We start from the raw sequence: 16,712 nt of genomic DNA, 5'->3' as shown, positions 1-16,712 counted from the left end.
GTCACCTTCTGTTGGAAAAGTCCGTGAAAGGTCAAGAGCAAGTGTGAATGCGAAAGGTCACGGCGACAGCGTCGTGTTAAAAGGTCAAGACCTGACACTGCGAACAGCGCAGCAAAAGAATAATGAAATGGCACAGAACTCCGACGACTCACTTGTGACGCAGTAACGCTGCAACAGAAGGAGAAGTGGCAAAAGTGGCCTACAGACCGAATGGCAATCACGGGATGTGGATACCCGGACGCCGAAAGCAAAGCAGAAAGCGAATGTCACAAGAGGACTACTGGGACATGCAACAGTTGCGAACGCAATGAAAGAAAGCGACTGGAAGAGTTGGTTACCGGGAAACCAGCGCAAGGGTCATCGAACCCAGTCCCAGTATTCAATCCAGAGGAATATAAGAAGACATCGCTGACTGGAATCATTCACGTAATGCTCCACCACAGGATAAACCGCCGAATTATGGAGAAAAGTCCCATACAAAAGCTGACAGGTGGCGGATTTGTCATGAAGCGCAACGAAAGGTCACAGGACTTAGCGCAAAATGAACAAAAAGGACGGTCAAATGAGATGGCGCAAACGCAACAGAGTAACGCAGTTGAAAGGTCACGGACTTATCGGAGGCACTGCAAAAGGATGCCAATGACAAGTCACCAGCCCGAACAGACGGAATGTCTTCACAAATTGATCAGACGAAAACGAACAATGAAGTTCGCGAAGGTGATCGAATGGATGACCGAAAAGGATATGACATGGTTACATATGAAAGGTCACCAGATGAGATGAAAGATAGCGAAGAAGACGAATTGAAGCGAGCTGACCAAATAACAAGTGAAGTCATTGAGAAGCTGAGAGATAAACGAAATGAAAACCGTAAAGAGGAATTGATCCATCAGACGATAAATGAAGTGACTAAAGGTCACATGATAGCACAAAGCAAATGAGCAAGTGCAGAATGTGGAAAAGGTCAGGTTAAATGGCTACAGAGAAGCGAACAAATAAAGAAAAGCCGCGAAAATATTACGATGTTCGACTAACGTTCCACATAGGATTGATAAGTTGAGCGAGATACTGAAAGGTCATAGCACTCCAGCAAAGGACAAGTGCTTTCCGATATGGATCCGGACCAGTATCGCTTATCCCTGTGAAATGTAAGATTCATACATTGAAGATTCAAATGAAAACTGCCCAAGAGAATTGAAGCATACACACACGAAGTGAAAGGGAGACATAAAGGTCAACGCAATGTTGACACCGGCGCTGAGACGTCGCTGATCAGCAAACCGTTTTGCGAGAAGAATGGACTTCACATGCTCCATTGCCACCAGATAGATTGGTGAAAATTAACGGAATTAGCGGAACGTCAGGATTCCTGGTGACGCACTACTGTGTAGCACCAGTGACCTTACGAAAGAAGACGAACATTCTCTACGTCCGACCGAAGTGTGACGACGTACAAGTGTTACTGGGATCGACTTCTTGGAAAAGAAATTCGTACTGTGGATAATGAAGGTGAAGAAGAAAAGAAGATGACCCAAAACCAGTCGCCAAAGTTCAAGTCGGAAAGGTCACCGAACTTGCAAAACAGGAAATGCTCAAACTGTTAATAAACGCTAATCCCAGTACCAGAGGCACCGGAAACGAAAGAAAGATGACGCGAAAAGAATTGTCACCATTTGAGCAGTTGCAAGTGATCCAGCAGGAGATCGAAAAGACATTAAATCGGACCTTGCTGACACAGAAGGGTCATCCCAGTACCAGAGGCACTGGAATGACAAAAGTGCAGCAGGAAGAATTATCCCAGTACCAGAGGCACTGGAAAGAAATGGAAAAAGTCGAAGTTATCCCAGTACCAGAGGCACTGGGAAAGGAAGACGAAAGGTCACCAGCAACTGAGAACTTGGAACGAGAGCGTAATTCGAACCTTTTCGAACCACGATCTGCTACCAAAATGAAAGGCTACCAGATAAAGCCAAAGAGGAAGTAACAGAACGTGATCTCAAAAGGAACCCTTTTTCGAACCACGACCTGCTACCGAAAGGTCACCAACGATTGAAGAGATAATTGCCACACAGAAAGAAGCGGCAGTTGCAGCGAAACAATCTCTTGTGCCAGACATGGAGGGTAAAGCCTATCCAGTACCAGAGGCACTGGAAATAAAGACGGCTAAAGTGGGAAGGATAAAAGAGTGAAAGGTTACGAGTTTTGAAACGAATAGTTGAAGAGGAACAGATGTTTACAAGCGAAATCCGCGACAAGGCACTCGAACAATTGAAAGGTCACCGAACAGAAAAGAACCAGAGGTCATTGAAATATCCTCTGAGGATAAAAGCGTGACCCAATCGAATGTGAGGAAGATACCACAGTACAGGAACAGGTTAAACCTGAAGCGAGTCAAAGGACATTAACTCCAGAAGAACGAGCCGGAGTTGTCACCACGGTTACTTTGAGGATCCGTGCAGAGTGCAACCACAATGGGAATGCGGAATGTTGTGAAAATGCCTCTCAAGATGACCCTTCAGAATGGCCAAGATGTAATGCCGCATTAGCAGACCTTAAAGGTCATGCCCAAAAGAAAGCGAAAAGCATCATGCGGACAAACGAAATGTGGAAACCACACATCGAACGGTATCATTGGAATAGATATCGAACGTGGTTGTCATGTGTGGAAAGTTTTATAATTGGAAGAGGCAGATGGCTAAACCATTGGTTGCAACGTGGAGAAAGGAATCCAAGATCCTCTCGATCCGGTAGCAACAGAAAGGAGATTTGAACGAGAGATAGAAGAGATGACCGAGAAGGAGAAATGTGGGAAGAAGCGAGAGTTGACCTTTTCTGGGACTCGTGTGAACCACATGTATAAAGGTGAAGGGAGAACGATCATCTTCCCGGCAGGACGGTACACCTGTCTACGAATCACTTGAAGTGTACTACAACGCGTTAAAAGAGGGAAACGAAAAAGCATTCGAGAAATACTGGGAGAAATTTGAAGAGAAATCCCAAATTTGACGTAAAAGAAATGCGAGAACTACAGGTAACCCGGAAAAGAAGGTTACCGGGATTGATGCAAAAGAAAAAGGTGACCTTTGCACCAGATCCAGATGGAGTGGACTACCCAGAACGAGGTGGTGATACATGGTGCATGTATGAAACGATTCCGAATGATGAATGGGTCACCGAAGAGCTGATGGCAAACTGCATCTTGTTGGTCCTAAACGACCTAAAGGTTACGAAACAGTTCAACAGGATGAAGCAATAAAGGACTGTCAAAGAAGCAGAGAAAGAGAACCAGTTAAAGATAGCCGAAGAAATCGAATGAAACAGAAGAAAGTTCAAAGTCGGCTTTCGACATTGCACAGATGTTAACGGACAGGGGCGAAATGTGGAAGAAGTTTAAAGAAGAAGTTGAACGAATATCCAATGAACAGCAAAACCCAGTAACTGAGGCAAAAACGGGGAAAGGTCACTCGATAACGGTGAGGAATGTCCGCCGGTCGAGTCGACCGAAAAGCCATTAACGAGCCGCGAAGAAATAAATGAACTGGAAAAGTCAAAATCGGACGAAGAAAGGTCAAACTCCGACCAATCAGAAAGGTCACCAACGAGAATTCGAGTAGCAAGGAGTCACCCGAGAGTAGCCGCACGAAACGGGCGAAAGGCAAAAGAAGGGGACAAACCCTGCTCAGAATTCGAAAGAAAACTTTAGCAAGTGAGAAAACGAAAGTGACCTTTCATCAGAAGATGAAGGAGTTGATGAGCGCCCACTTGAAAAGGTTGACAAAGGTCAAGCTACTGCACAAGAATATGAGAGCAGTAACTCCGACTCCGAGTGGACGAGTTCAAGCGATAACTCAACAACTTCGGAAGATTCAGGTGTAAGTGACCTTTCGGAGCAAGAGGATTTAATGGACTTGGATGAAGATGACGAAGTAGATGAGGAAAAAGAAAAGGATATTAAAGTCAGAAGATTGAAAGTGGAAAAAGCTAGAATGTCGAAGGACGTGATCAAAGTTTACAGCGATCAGCGAATCAAATTGAAACCGTCAAACTGCACACGTGTAAAGGTCAAGATGGGAAAATATGCACCGGCTCAAAACAAGTTGATGTTTACACCAGTCCCACAAATGGAAACTGAAGTGCAACCGTTGGCAGGAGTGACGGACCATAGAGGAAAATATTTCGAAATTGTCATTGCAAATCATAGCAGCAAATACCGAGTCGTGAAGAAAAATCAGCTTCTCGGATACGTTGAACCGTACGAACATATGGAAAACGTAAAGGTCAATGCTGGGACAGTAAAGAACGTACTCGAGGACCCAGAGGTGGATGATACAACGAAAACGGAACTGACAAAGATAATTGGGAATTTGAAACTAGGACCTGACCTAACTGAGGAACAGAAGAACGACGTATACAACGCGTTCTGGGAATTCTGGAAGGTCTTACCGACATCAAAGAAACCGTATGGAGACGTGAAGGGGGTCACTCACGTAATCGATACGGGAGACGCGAAGCCAGTTAAATGTAACCCGGCCAGAACGAGTTGGACAGGCCGTGAGTTCATAACAAAACATATTGAAGAAATGTTGGCACAAGATGTAATCGAGCCGTCGGACGCCGAGTGGAGTTTCCCAGTCGTGCTGGCAGTAAAGAAAAATGGTGACGGAACAATGGGGACGAGATTCTGTGTCAATTACATTATGCTTAACAAGCTGACGAGAAAGAATAATTACCCGCTACCGAATCCAGATGAATTGCTCGACGCGTGTGCAGGCAACAAATATTACGGGAAAATGGACTTGCAAAGTGGATTCTGGCAGATCCCAATGGATCCAGCGTCAATCAATAAGACGACCTTTGTCACGCAAGATGGAATGTATCGGTTTAAACGTATGCCATTTGGAGTTTGCAATGGGCCAGCAACATTCCAACTGTGCATGGACAAAGTATTGTCGAAAGCGAAAGAAAGGGTTGCGTTTTCGGGTACATCGATGACGTCATCTTCGCCGGAAAAACTTGGGCGATTTTCATGCAAACTTGAGAAACGTCTTAATGAGTTTAGTTGAAGCGGGATTCACGATTAAACCGACGAAATGTGAATTTGGAATGAGACAGATGGGATTCCTAGGTCATATACTCAGCGAAGACGGAGTTCGAATGGATCCTGAAAAGGTCACCGCAGTTAAAGAATTCAAACGACCGCAAACAGAAAGGCAATTGAGGTCATTCCTCGGACTGGCGAATTATTACCGCAAGTTCATAATGGGATATGCACAGAAGACTGCCATTTGTACGAACTGCTGAGACAGGATAAACATGTAAAGAAAGACTGGACGAAGGTACACGAATAGATTTAACAGTCTGAAACAGCTGTTGTGTGAAGGACCTGTATAGCAAAGTTTGACCCGACGAAGCCGACCGTAATCGAATGCGACGCGAGTAAAGAAGGAATCGGTGCTGTCCTATCTCACAAGAAGGTCACCCGATCGCGTACGCCAGCCGCGTCTACACGGAGCAGAGAGAAATTACGGCGTAACGGAATGGGAATGTCTGGCAGTGGTGTTCGCTGTCAGAAAATTCAAGCCATTCATCGATTATGCGGAATTCACCGTACGAACGGATCACCAGGCACTGACCAACTTGTTAAGGTCAGAGACGAATAAAGTCGGCATGAACCCGCGTTTGACAAGATGGGCGATGGCACTGCAAGGTCACCAATTCAAAATTGAATATAAACCGGGAAAGTATTGTGACAACGCAGATGCACTGTCAAGAGCACCAATTGAAGGCCCTACATGCCAAGAAGAGGAATTTGACGAGATTCCGAACTTCGAAGATTACAAGAAAGAATTTGATACGAAAGAACCGGCAATTGAAATTGGACAGCTGTTCTTACAGATGGTGGAGCAGAGAGAAAAACGTTTAAAGGTCACCTCAGCTACGGCGAATGAGTCGGCTGAATCAGAAGTGCAAGTGAACCGTGTAAAAAGCTGGTTGCCAAAAGTTAGTGACTTAAAGGTCACCGGACTGGAAGCGGAATTTGAAGCTCCCAATGGAAAGGTCATCGGACTTAATGAAGCGACCGAGAATAGAGATGACCTTTGGGAAACGGATAAAGTGACACAAGCACTGAACGAATGCCCGATCAAGCTGTTGAGATTCCCAAAACAGATGAAAAAGAGATATAAGCCATTACCGCGATGCAAGGTCATCAAGGATTGGAACGAACTGAGTACGGCGACAGTCCGTATCGTCAACCTGCAAGGCGACGAAGAAGAAGAGGATGACTCAAATCTGCAGCTGTGAAAAAACAAACTGAAAGATCCTCATCTGGCGATGATAATAGACGAGCTGGAACATCTACCAGACGCCGAAACGAGATCCAAATTTGAAGTGCATTACCAGTTGTGGAACGGCATACTGTACCGAGTAAAGGATAAAAATGGGAGACTTGAAAGGTCATATGTGGTACCGTTGTCAATGCGAAGAGCGATAATCCACGCATTGCACGATGAGAAGGCAGCAGGACATTTAGGATTTGAGAAGACACTGACAGCGATTCGACTCCGATATTACTGGGACAGGATGAGTACAGATGTGAAGAATTACATACTCGCCTGTCAAGGATGTCAGTTTCGTAAAACACCGAGGAAATGCCCACCTGGAAAATTGCAAGAGATTAAGGTTGGACATCCGTTCTTCCGAGTGTACGCTGATCTGAAAGGACCGTTGCTCCCAACGAAGAAACGCGGATACAAATACATAGCGGTATTCATCGATCAACTGACGAAATACGTGATTGCAGTACCGATGAAAACGGCGACGGCCAAGGAATTCGCTAAAGTGTTCGTGAAGCACGTGATATTGGTACACGGAGCACCGCACATCCTACATACGGATCGCGGACGACACTTTACAGCTGAAGTATTAGCAAAGGTCACCAACGTGTTTAAGATTAAACACACATTTGGAACCGCATATCACCCAGAAGGTCAAGGCCAAGTTGAAAGACAGATGCAGACGATTGCTGATGGCTTGGCACAATACCTGAAAGCGGAAATGAAAGAAAATTTAACAAGTACCTCCCATATGTTATTTCGGCGATGAACAGGGTCGTACACGCCACAACCGGATATTCAGCATACTATATGCTACACGGCAGAGAAATGACAATGCCGGAAGATGTGGTTACAAAAACGAATATACCCGATGATTATGGGACTCCAGACGAATGGGTGGAGACCATGAAGAAGAACTTGACCTTTGCAGAAGAAGTGGCACGGTGTAATATTAAAGACGCTTATGAGAAGAATGCGGAGATTTACAACAAGAAGAAGTCTGAGCCGAACTTCAAAGTGGGAGACTTCGTATTGATACGGCTACCAAAGGATACGAAACAAGGAAAGAAAGAAAACCAATCGGACTTTAAATCGAAGTACGATAAAGTTTGGAAGATTCTCAGTTTCCCGCGACCAAATGAAGCCGAGGTCATTGAACAGAACCCGAAGAAAGAAGCAGACCTAAAAGTAGTTTCCATTGATCGCTTGAAACCATGGCATCCGCCATTACCCGACGAGAAAAATTCGCAACGAACGATGAACGAAAAAGGAACGAAAGAAGCCGAGCATGCTTCGAAAAATGGTACCAATCAATTTTTCGAACCACCTCTGCTACCTGAAATGGAGAATGTTAGTGGAAAAGAAGACGAACCAGAGTCCGAAAATGACTCAGTCACGCAACAGAAGCCATTTTCGAACCACCTCTGCTACATGAAGTTAATGAAGAGACCAAAAGTCACCAAGACGGACAGAATCCAAATAAGAAGAGGAAGAAAAAGGAAAGATAAGGACTTCGAAACCGCAGTCACAATTAAGTTGAACGCGGAGGCTGGTAATTTGGCAGAAAGGTCACTGGAAAAGATACCGAAACTAGCACCAAAGTACCAGAGCGTTCCTCCAAAAGGACTTGCAACAATCCTTTTCGAACCACACTGCTACCGCAGATAAAGATGACCTTTTGGAAACAGCGAACGGACGCTGAGATATCGAGCGTGACCCAAATTTTTCGAACCACGCACTGCTACAGGCAACGAGAATGACCTCATAGAAAAGCGGAAAGAGGAAATAGAGGCGGTCAAATCAAAAGCTGAACAATTGGGCCGCGATATAGCGAAAGCGATTAACGAGCGGAAGGTTAAACAGAAGAAGAAGAAACCAACTCCTACGGACTTATTGACCCAGAAAGGCGAACCTGAGGACGCAGCCGAGAAAGAACTCCTTGATCGGATAACTAAAAAACGAGAGAACAAATAACCACATAGACATAAATAAGGGGTCACAATAATTTAAAAATAGGAGTTGAAAAGGAAAAAGAAAGGTCACCACTGTGCAAAAAGTTAACCTTAATTGTTTCATTTTATGAAGGTAAGCACAGTTAATGGAAAGATTGGAACGGCAAAACTCGGATAATTCAGACTCGGAAAGTATTGGAAACCCACTAAAGCATCAACACCTATAAGAATGGAAGGTGAATATGGCTATGACACTTCATATGGTGAAGGATCGACGTCATCAGCGGGAACGGCCCAGAATGAACCCGGAACAGTTCAAGGAGGCTACTACGGCAGTCCAGGGTATTATGTGTATCACGATCCAGGACAGCAGACGAGCTACCAGGATACGGTTAACTGGGTGCACCACGGCTCACCTGCCGGAACCCAGTATTCGGGACAAGCAACGGTCGCCGCCCCTTATCAACCGTATCCAGGATCATATACTCCACCGATGGGACCGCCACAAGCGATGATGGGACCGGCCAGAATGTTGATGCCGCCACCGCAACAGACCACACCGAGTCGATTTATGGGACATGGTGGATTCAGCGGAACTCCACCGCGATCACAAAGGTCATCCCCGATACTACCGCCTTTTCCGGAGACCGGAGGCTTGGCACTATCGGACATAGGAGCGCCTCGTATGAGGACACCGCAGCAACTGGGTGTGCAGCGTCTACATCGCAATTCGCCAAACAGAGGAAACAGGCGACCGAGAGGAATTTTACCGTCACTGGGGCCTAACTTGGACGAGACTGGACCAGACGGATTACGGCTTACGCCCCCAGGTGAACCGTCGATACATGCATACGCACCGAAGCTTCCTTTGGATCTGAGAGAGGACGATGCACGCTTAAATATCATTCCGGATAAGAACGACGAACTGACAGAAAAGGATTTAGAAGCTATCCGGGAATTAAACCGAAAGTGTCGTGAACTTTACCGAATTCACATGCGAGTTGAAGATGAACACGCATGGTATGGAAAGCTGATTAGTCTGGAAGCTGTCATCAAACCATGTCATATCGCGCTGAAGGAAAAACGAAACTGATCGAAAAAGAGCGCAGGAATACGCGATAAAAGTTGCATCGATGTGGCATACCACCCGTCGCTAAACGGTAGACCATGGCCTTCGACTATCGAGAAGATTCTTAGGTACCTTAAAGTGTTCCCGGAAGCGAGACAGATGCCGACTACCAGCGCCGAGGGACCATCTAAATCCATGGTTGAAAAAGACGCCCCAGTCGACGAAATGACAGACGAGGACCTTTTGGCAACAAAGCAGAAGATTGATGCCGTATTAACACAACGAGCAGAAAGGTCACGGGCTAGCTCGGTTGCAGGATCAGGACGTGGACGCACTAGTTCGGTCACAGAACCATCCAGTGGCACCACGAAGAGTGGAAAAAAGAGTGAGATCACCGACGACAAGCCCAAAAGAAACTGATAAGAAAGGGCAGCGAACAAAGAAGCCCACAGAAAGTAAAGCAACGCCAGCTGAGCCGGTAAAGCCACAGGCCCCGATTCCAGTGGGTAGAAAGAGTGTACCACCCACGCCGAAATGAACGGAAGGTCAGATTCGATTCCCGAAGTGTAGAAGTTTCACGGCCAAGTACACTGGGGAAGATCATAGAGAACGAAAGGTCACTGCACGAATAGTCGATAAGAAGACGAACAAAGAGATTGACTCGTATAATCCCCTCGCGGATAGGTCAGTCAAGGATGCCATTGGAAAAGAGTCAAAAACGATAGTCAATGAGGCGCTACAGTTTATTCCTCCAGAAGAACGTCATAACCCAAGAGTTATCGTTCAGATGATGAAGCACGTGGTATCTAAAGTCGCAACCGAAGAGGATGCATGGATCCGTATCAAAGTGGGCACAGATGATGACCACTTGGCATATACATATACAACGGATGGCAAACTGTTGATCAAAGAGAGAACTCGCTCAAAACCGACGGCGGATCCAGACCCGAAGAAACGATCGTCAGATGATTATGAGTCGGTCCTGAGATATACAGATGCGACAAGCAGAAAGGTCACCCTCAGACTTTTCGGTGGTAATGGAGAAGCTGTGGAAACCATAACTGCAGTGATAGTCGATCCAATAACAGGAGACCCGGTTCCATATGCCCCATGGGATGTGTCAGAAGAGAGCGCCCGAAATGCGAATCAGGCAGCCATTGAGCAGTTATGGGATCTGATACCCGAAAGTGACCGGACAGATGCCGTGGTTCAAGCGAGTACACTGATCAGCATGATGCGGCATCGAGCGGAAATCGATGGAGCACATTTCCGACTCACAAGACGAATGGAAGACGGATCGTACAAAACGGTATTTTACGATGCTAAGAAGAACCCTTTGTGGGAGGTCGCCTCACAGGGATCTCCGAAAGAGACAAGACACTTGGAAATTCATCCCCCGGCACAAGAAGGCGGAGCCGGAGAGACGGAAGAGGCGCCAGGCACGTCGGCAAATCTAACTGAAACCGGAGGGCAAGACGTTCTCTACAAAGAGTGTTAGAGATTGCCCAGGAAGTCATGAGCACCTTCAGTGTGATGAACCAAACTGTGGCTATTGTAATCCACCTGGTGACGACGAACCAGAGTCGGAAGACGAGGACCCACCTGAGGAAGAAGGCTCAGACGAAGAAACGGCCGACAAGCATAAAAGCCCTTAAAGTCAAGCCTCAAAAGTCAAACCGAGAAAAGCGCCCAGATTGGAAGAGGCCATGAACCGCGACAAGGTTAAGAAAGGCGATTTTCTCAAGAAACGACGGGAGGAAGAAGATAAGAAGAAACAACAGGAGGAAGAAGATAAGAAGAAAAAAGAGCGGTGATGAAAGCGATAGCACAAGCACCGGAAAGAAGAAAAAAGATGAACCAGCGTCTCATGATGTCGAGATATTGGACGAGTCAGTTGGCGAAGTTGAAGAAAGGTCATCGACACCTACGAAGTCAAAGAAAGTCATCCAATCAGCTACATCAAAAGCAAAGGTCACTGAGCCCGAGTCGCCAAAACCCAGAGCAAAGGTCATCGTAGTGAAACAAGCTGTCCCCATTGTAATGTCCGCATCCACGATAAAAGAGCGTAAGGCCAAACAAGGTCGTGAGAAAGCGAAACGGGAGACGTCGCTTGAATCGGAGGCATCGGAAGCGAGTCTACCGAGCACTTCGACAGTCAGTGCGAGGTCGTATACGGATTCGAAGACAACCCGGTCAAGGACCACAGAACCAAGAAGCCTAGCGGAGGCCTTGGATAAAGGGCAAAAAGCAAAGAGCGAGCCCGTTAAGACGAAAGGAAAGGTCAAAACAGCCATGAAAGTTGATGCAATGGCAATGATCAATTACGCTGAACCAGATGGAGAGAGTGAATTGGACTTTACAGAAGATGAGGAATTTGATGATCCGGACGATGACAGTTTGACCACGGTCGATGACATCATCAACGCGTATAATGGAGCTGAGAAAAATTTCACACGGATAAGAACAGCATCGGTGACATCGAAATTTAAAGCAGGCTTGAAGACATATCTCAAGAAACAGCGTCGTAGCTTTACTAAACAGAAGTTTGACGTCGTACTGGAATTCGCACGGAACGCAGGAAAACTTATCCAGAAGCACCCGAGTTTCTCGTATGAGGCCAAGTTGTTCAGACCAGCCAGTTCGGATAAGGCGCTGACAACTCCGAATGAAGCGGTCCCAATGCGAGTGGAAGGGCAATCGCGGGAATGACAAGCCCATTAGGATCAACGAGTCACCGGATTAGCCAATACATCAACGCAGTTTGGAACGACGGAAATGGAATGATAAAGGAGATCGACACGGCAACCGAACGCGTATTGCCAAAGTTGATTAAACAGAACGTCCTTGCCACGACAAACGCAAATAAAGGACACCCGATCCGATACACGAGAGTTGGTCTAATACCACCGGAAAGACAGATCCACTGTAATATGTCCGACAGTCAGGATATGGAAAAGGTCACAGTTTCATCGAAGACAAAAGGCCCAATGGACTCGGAATCGGGAAGTGATGACGATACTAAAACAACGGCTCCTTCTGGACCTGCGACAGAAAAAAGGCGAACAGCCGAAAGGTCAAGAGACATCTGGAACTACCGCAGAAGATCAACCGAAAGGTCATGAGACTTCAGATAAACGGGAGAAAGAAAAGGTCATGCTCCCGATGGATAAGGCAGCGGCAGAAGCTGAAGCGGATTCGGCGCGCCAGGTGTTTCACAAATCACTGTTCATACCATTAAAGGACGTCTTTGAGAAGGAACGATCGAAGTCGGTCGGCGATTTAAAAGGTCAAGAGACTTTGCCACAGGAGGAGAAGAAGACAGCCGAACCAAAATCGGCGGGGTCATCATCAGGATCACTGGCAAAGCTGAGGATCGACGAGACAGCGACGGCTGACCCAACGGACTCGACATCCTCCCAGAAAAGTAGCGGTACACCGGCAAAGGAGGCTACAGATTACATGTTAGGGCCGGCATTGGACGTGAATAATCGTACATGGAACGAAGTCCAGAACGCACTCAGATTATTCGGGAGAAAGAAATGCTTGGGACAGACCTGAAAAGACAAGTGGCGATAAATACGAACGGAAGGTCGTCACTTAATATGACTGAACGGGCTCTGAAACGAGCATATAAGGAAGGAAAGTTGGGATGTAAATACAACAAGGACAACAAAGTCGTCTACTACCTTCCGAAACAGGGCACGGAACGAACGCCCAGACTGAAAATGGAACTGGAGGCCTGGAAGATAGCCATCACAGATGTGGCTCTGGACGCCATTGGCGGTACCAATGGCGCGTCATGGAATGACCTTTCGAACTTCATGGCCGTCAATTATGAATTGGGAGAGCTGAATATTGAAAGCGATAAAGAGTGGATTAAGAATGCCGTCGAAGCCTTGATCGTAGATGAAGTGCTTCATGTTAAGCCAGATGGCCGAATCGATTTCAAGCCGTATAAACCATCGACGAAAGAATCCGAGTGAACTAATCGGGTGTAATATGCAGCGAGTAATGAACCCTGCATATTACAGAAAAAGCATAAAATAATTTAAAACGAAAGAGAAAAGTGTTACGAAAGGTCAACTGAAAGCAGTACTAGGACTAATAGAAAAGGTCACAGTAGTCAGAGAGTACTGATAACGTGAGAAAGGTCACCACGTTACAGTGATAGAAAAGGCAGCAGGAGCTAGGAAAGTCTCAGCTCAGTAACGGAATAGGCGTAAAATGATAGAAAAGCCTTGATATGGATAGGAAATGGAAAGGATTAACGTGGAGAAGTTAATATGACGGATTGTTTTATAATTACAGATTGAAGCGGAAAAATGGCACAGAAAGGTCAAGCCACTCCTAAACGTACGGGAACGGCGGCAGACATAGATCAGTTTACGGGCTATAATCCGAAATGTCCGGACTGCTTAAGGAACAACAAAAAGGTTGATAAGAAATTCCCTTGCTACACCTGTATTCACAAGCTGGAAGACCCACATACTGTCACGCTTGTTGGGATCACGGAAGCCAAACGTGGGAACTTGGACGTTTTTCGAAATCTCATAAGCGCAAGAAATTACGGCAGCATCCCTGTAGAAGAGCGAATGCTATTCGAAGATCGTTATCGAGAAGCGATCCGAAACAACGAACCTGGCTGGGATGACACCTTGGAGCCGTTGAAGTGTCCACAGACAGACGCGTATCGGAAGAAATTTGAAGAAGACCAAGCGAAGATGCGAGCTCAGCAAATGGAAGACGAAATCCGCGCGAAAATTAATGCGGAGAATAAGAGAGCAAGTGAACAGGCTGCACGAGAGGGGTTGCCCAGTACGTCGGGTTTAGCTCCACCCACGGGCATGGCCAGCCTTAATGAAGACGAAATGCAACTCGTACGACAGTCGCTTATCATTCAAATTGAAACGTTAACGAAAGATCCAGTTGCTATGTCAGACGAGATATTCAAAATGCTGTTGCGGGAAAAGAAACGACTGCAAGACGGGTTCGCGCCGGCACCATACATAAAGAAGGAAGTCGAAAAACGTATGGATGACCTACGTAAATCTCGCCGAACTGAAAGCGATGTGCTGCAAGCACTCAGAAGTTTTAAACGGGACGAAGGTTTCATTCGACCTCGGTCGCCTCCGCATAGAGAAAGGTCACGCGGATACTCACGTGAACATGAGCGGACTTCCGAACGCCAGAGCGAAAGGTCACGTGAACATTCTCGGGAAAGGACACGTGACTACCACCGTGAAAGGTCACGCGAACGCTCCCGCGACAGGGATTACCGCGGCGGAAGAGGATGGGTACGCCACGGCGATGAAGTGACCGAGATGAGCATTCAGAGGAAGATCGACACAACGAAGTTATTGGCAGCGACCAGAGAACGTGAAGAAAAACGGCGTGCGGAGACATTCCGTACAGAACCTGAAAAGGAAGGGCATCAGGTGCCGATGGGAGTTGCATTCCGGAATCGCAATGTCAGAATGTCAACACCTGAAAGGTCATGGGACAAAAGACGCGAACAAACGCGGAATCGAACACCCGACCGACAGGATAAAAGATGGCAACAGAGAGCTGCATTTTATGCGACCTTTGACTCGGGCGCAAGCAAAAGGTCATCAAGCACTGAACGGGAAGATTCACCTCCAAAGTATCAGCGGGTGGAGTCAGTGGTTCACGTAGTGGAACCAATTGTGAGCGTCGTACAAGAAGACGATGCGATGGAAGGGACCAGCTCAGTTGTCGAAACCACGTCTCAAGAGAATGTGACTCACCGACGAAATGTGATCCTGGATAGTGACCTTCAACCGGCTTCATCGACGAGTAATGAACCGTCGCAGCCAGCATCAGCAGCCCGACGTGAACCGGAAGGTCAAGGCGAACAGGATAATCGTCGCCAAGGCGATCAGCGATTACACTCCAGATTTAATAACCGACAACCAGAAAGTATTGACATGGAATACAAGACGACTGATATTGATGAGCAAACGGTCGAAATTTGTCGATACTTTGGACTCGAGCCGGATTCGGTTGAAGCCAATAAAATTGGCACAATTCTGCGACAGCTGAGTCAATTCTTACTTGACTCGGGTTACGCGAAAGAAATTAAAGAGGGAGTGGAACAAGGACTTTTTCGCCGGTTATTCATCCACCGCGATTCGGTACGGGACTGTTATCTCCCTATCAGACAGAATGGGCTACACAGCTTAGTGGATTTGAACTTATTGGATGTACCATTGGATACAACTGACCCAATCGGAATGACACAGTTTTATTATCGCGATTATCCTGAACGACAGGAATATGTGGCTCAGTTTGTTCTACGCTACGTGAATCCGGCTTTCAAGTTGTTAGCTGCGAGAGCATCGATCGGATTACAGGTGGATCCGAAGGACCATGCCGCAAAAAGGATGGGGCAAAAGGTCTTCGCTGCGAGATTGGCACATTACAAGACACAGAATCAATTGGTGTCTAATACTATGAAGGACGACATTCCACCGTTCTTCCGGGCTCATGTCGCTAAATTGGGACAACCGTTGGAACACATTAGCATAGCCCATAATGCTCGAAAGGCGCTGAAGAAATGTAAGACACGGATGGAAAAGGGCAACTTGACACAGCGCCATGCCTCCCAAGTTGAAGAGAGGATCAATAAGATCAAAGATTCTCTAGGAAGTGACTATGTGGAACCGGTAGACGGAGTCGAGACTTACATTGATGACTTCTTGGTGAAGAAAAGTGACCGTCGTCCGGAACGTGCTCCTAACCAGATGGGACGACGCGGTATACGGAACCAGCAGCTTAGGGAGAATCTCGCTGATGTGCAACGTCGCCTAGCTAACGACCCCGATAACCGAAGACTGCGACTAGAAGAAAATGACGCACGCCATCGACTTGAGGCGGTTAAGCGAAGTCGCCAAGGTAAAGGTCGTGGCCAACGAGAAGTCGACCCGACAAAGGTCATGGAAGTCGACTCGACGGAACCAGTTGACCGAACTTCCGACCGAAACCAACCGGAAAGCGCTAAGAAACGCCCGCCGAGAGATGGCGAGGGCGATTCAAACGAAATGGAATAGTGTTGACCTTTAGGATCACACTATTGAAAGGACGTCTACGGCATTTGTCGCGTTTATAGCACAGAATTGCCTAAAGAAATCAGGTGGAATATCTATGGGGTTGAAATTGATTCGGTCTATAAAGCCGGCCCCAAGGGAGTAGTTACGGCAGTTAGCCGGCTCTCCTCTCTAAGCGACTCAGTGTTATAAATGCACAAGAGAAACAACGGTAATCAAGCCGGATCTCTTGAATACGAAACGGGGCCACAAGCGGCGAAAAAGAGAAAGACAACAGGTGGAATATTGATGA

The sequence above is a fragment of the Paramacrobiotus metropolitanus genome, unplaced genomic scaffold, assembly GCF_019649055.1.
Source record: "Paramacrobiotus metropolitanus isolate TYO unplaced genomic scaffold, Prichtersi_v1.0 Parri_scaffold0000057, whole genome shotgun sequence".
Taxonomy (NCBI): Eukaryota; Metazoa; Tardigrada; class Eutardigrada; order Parachela; family Macrobiotidae; genus Paramacrobiotus; species Paramacrobiotus metropolitanus.
This window is presented reverse-complemented; position numbering follows the sequence as displayed.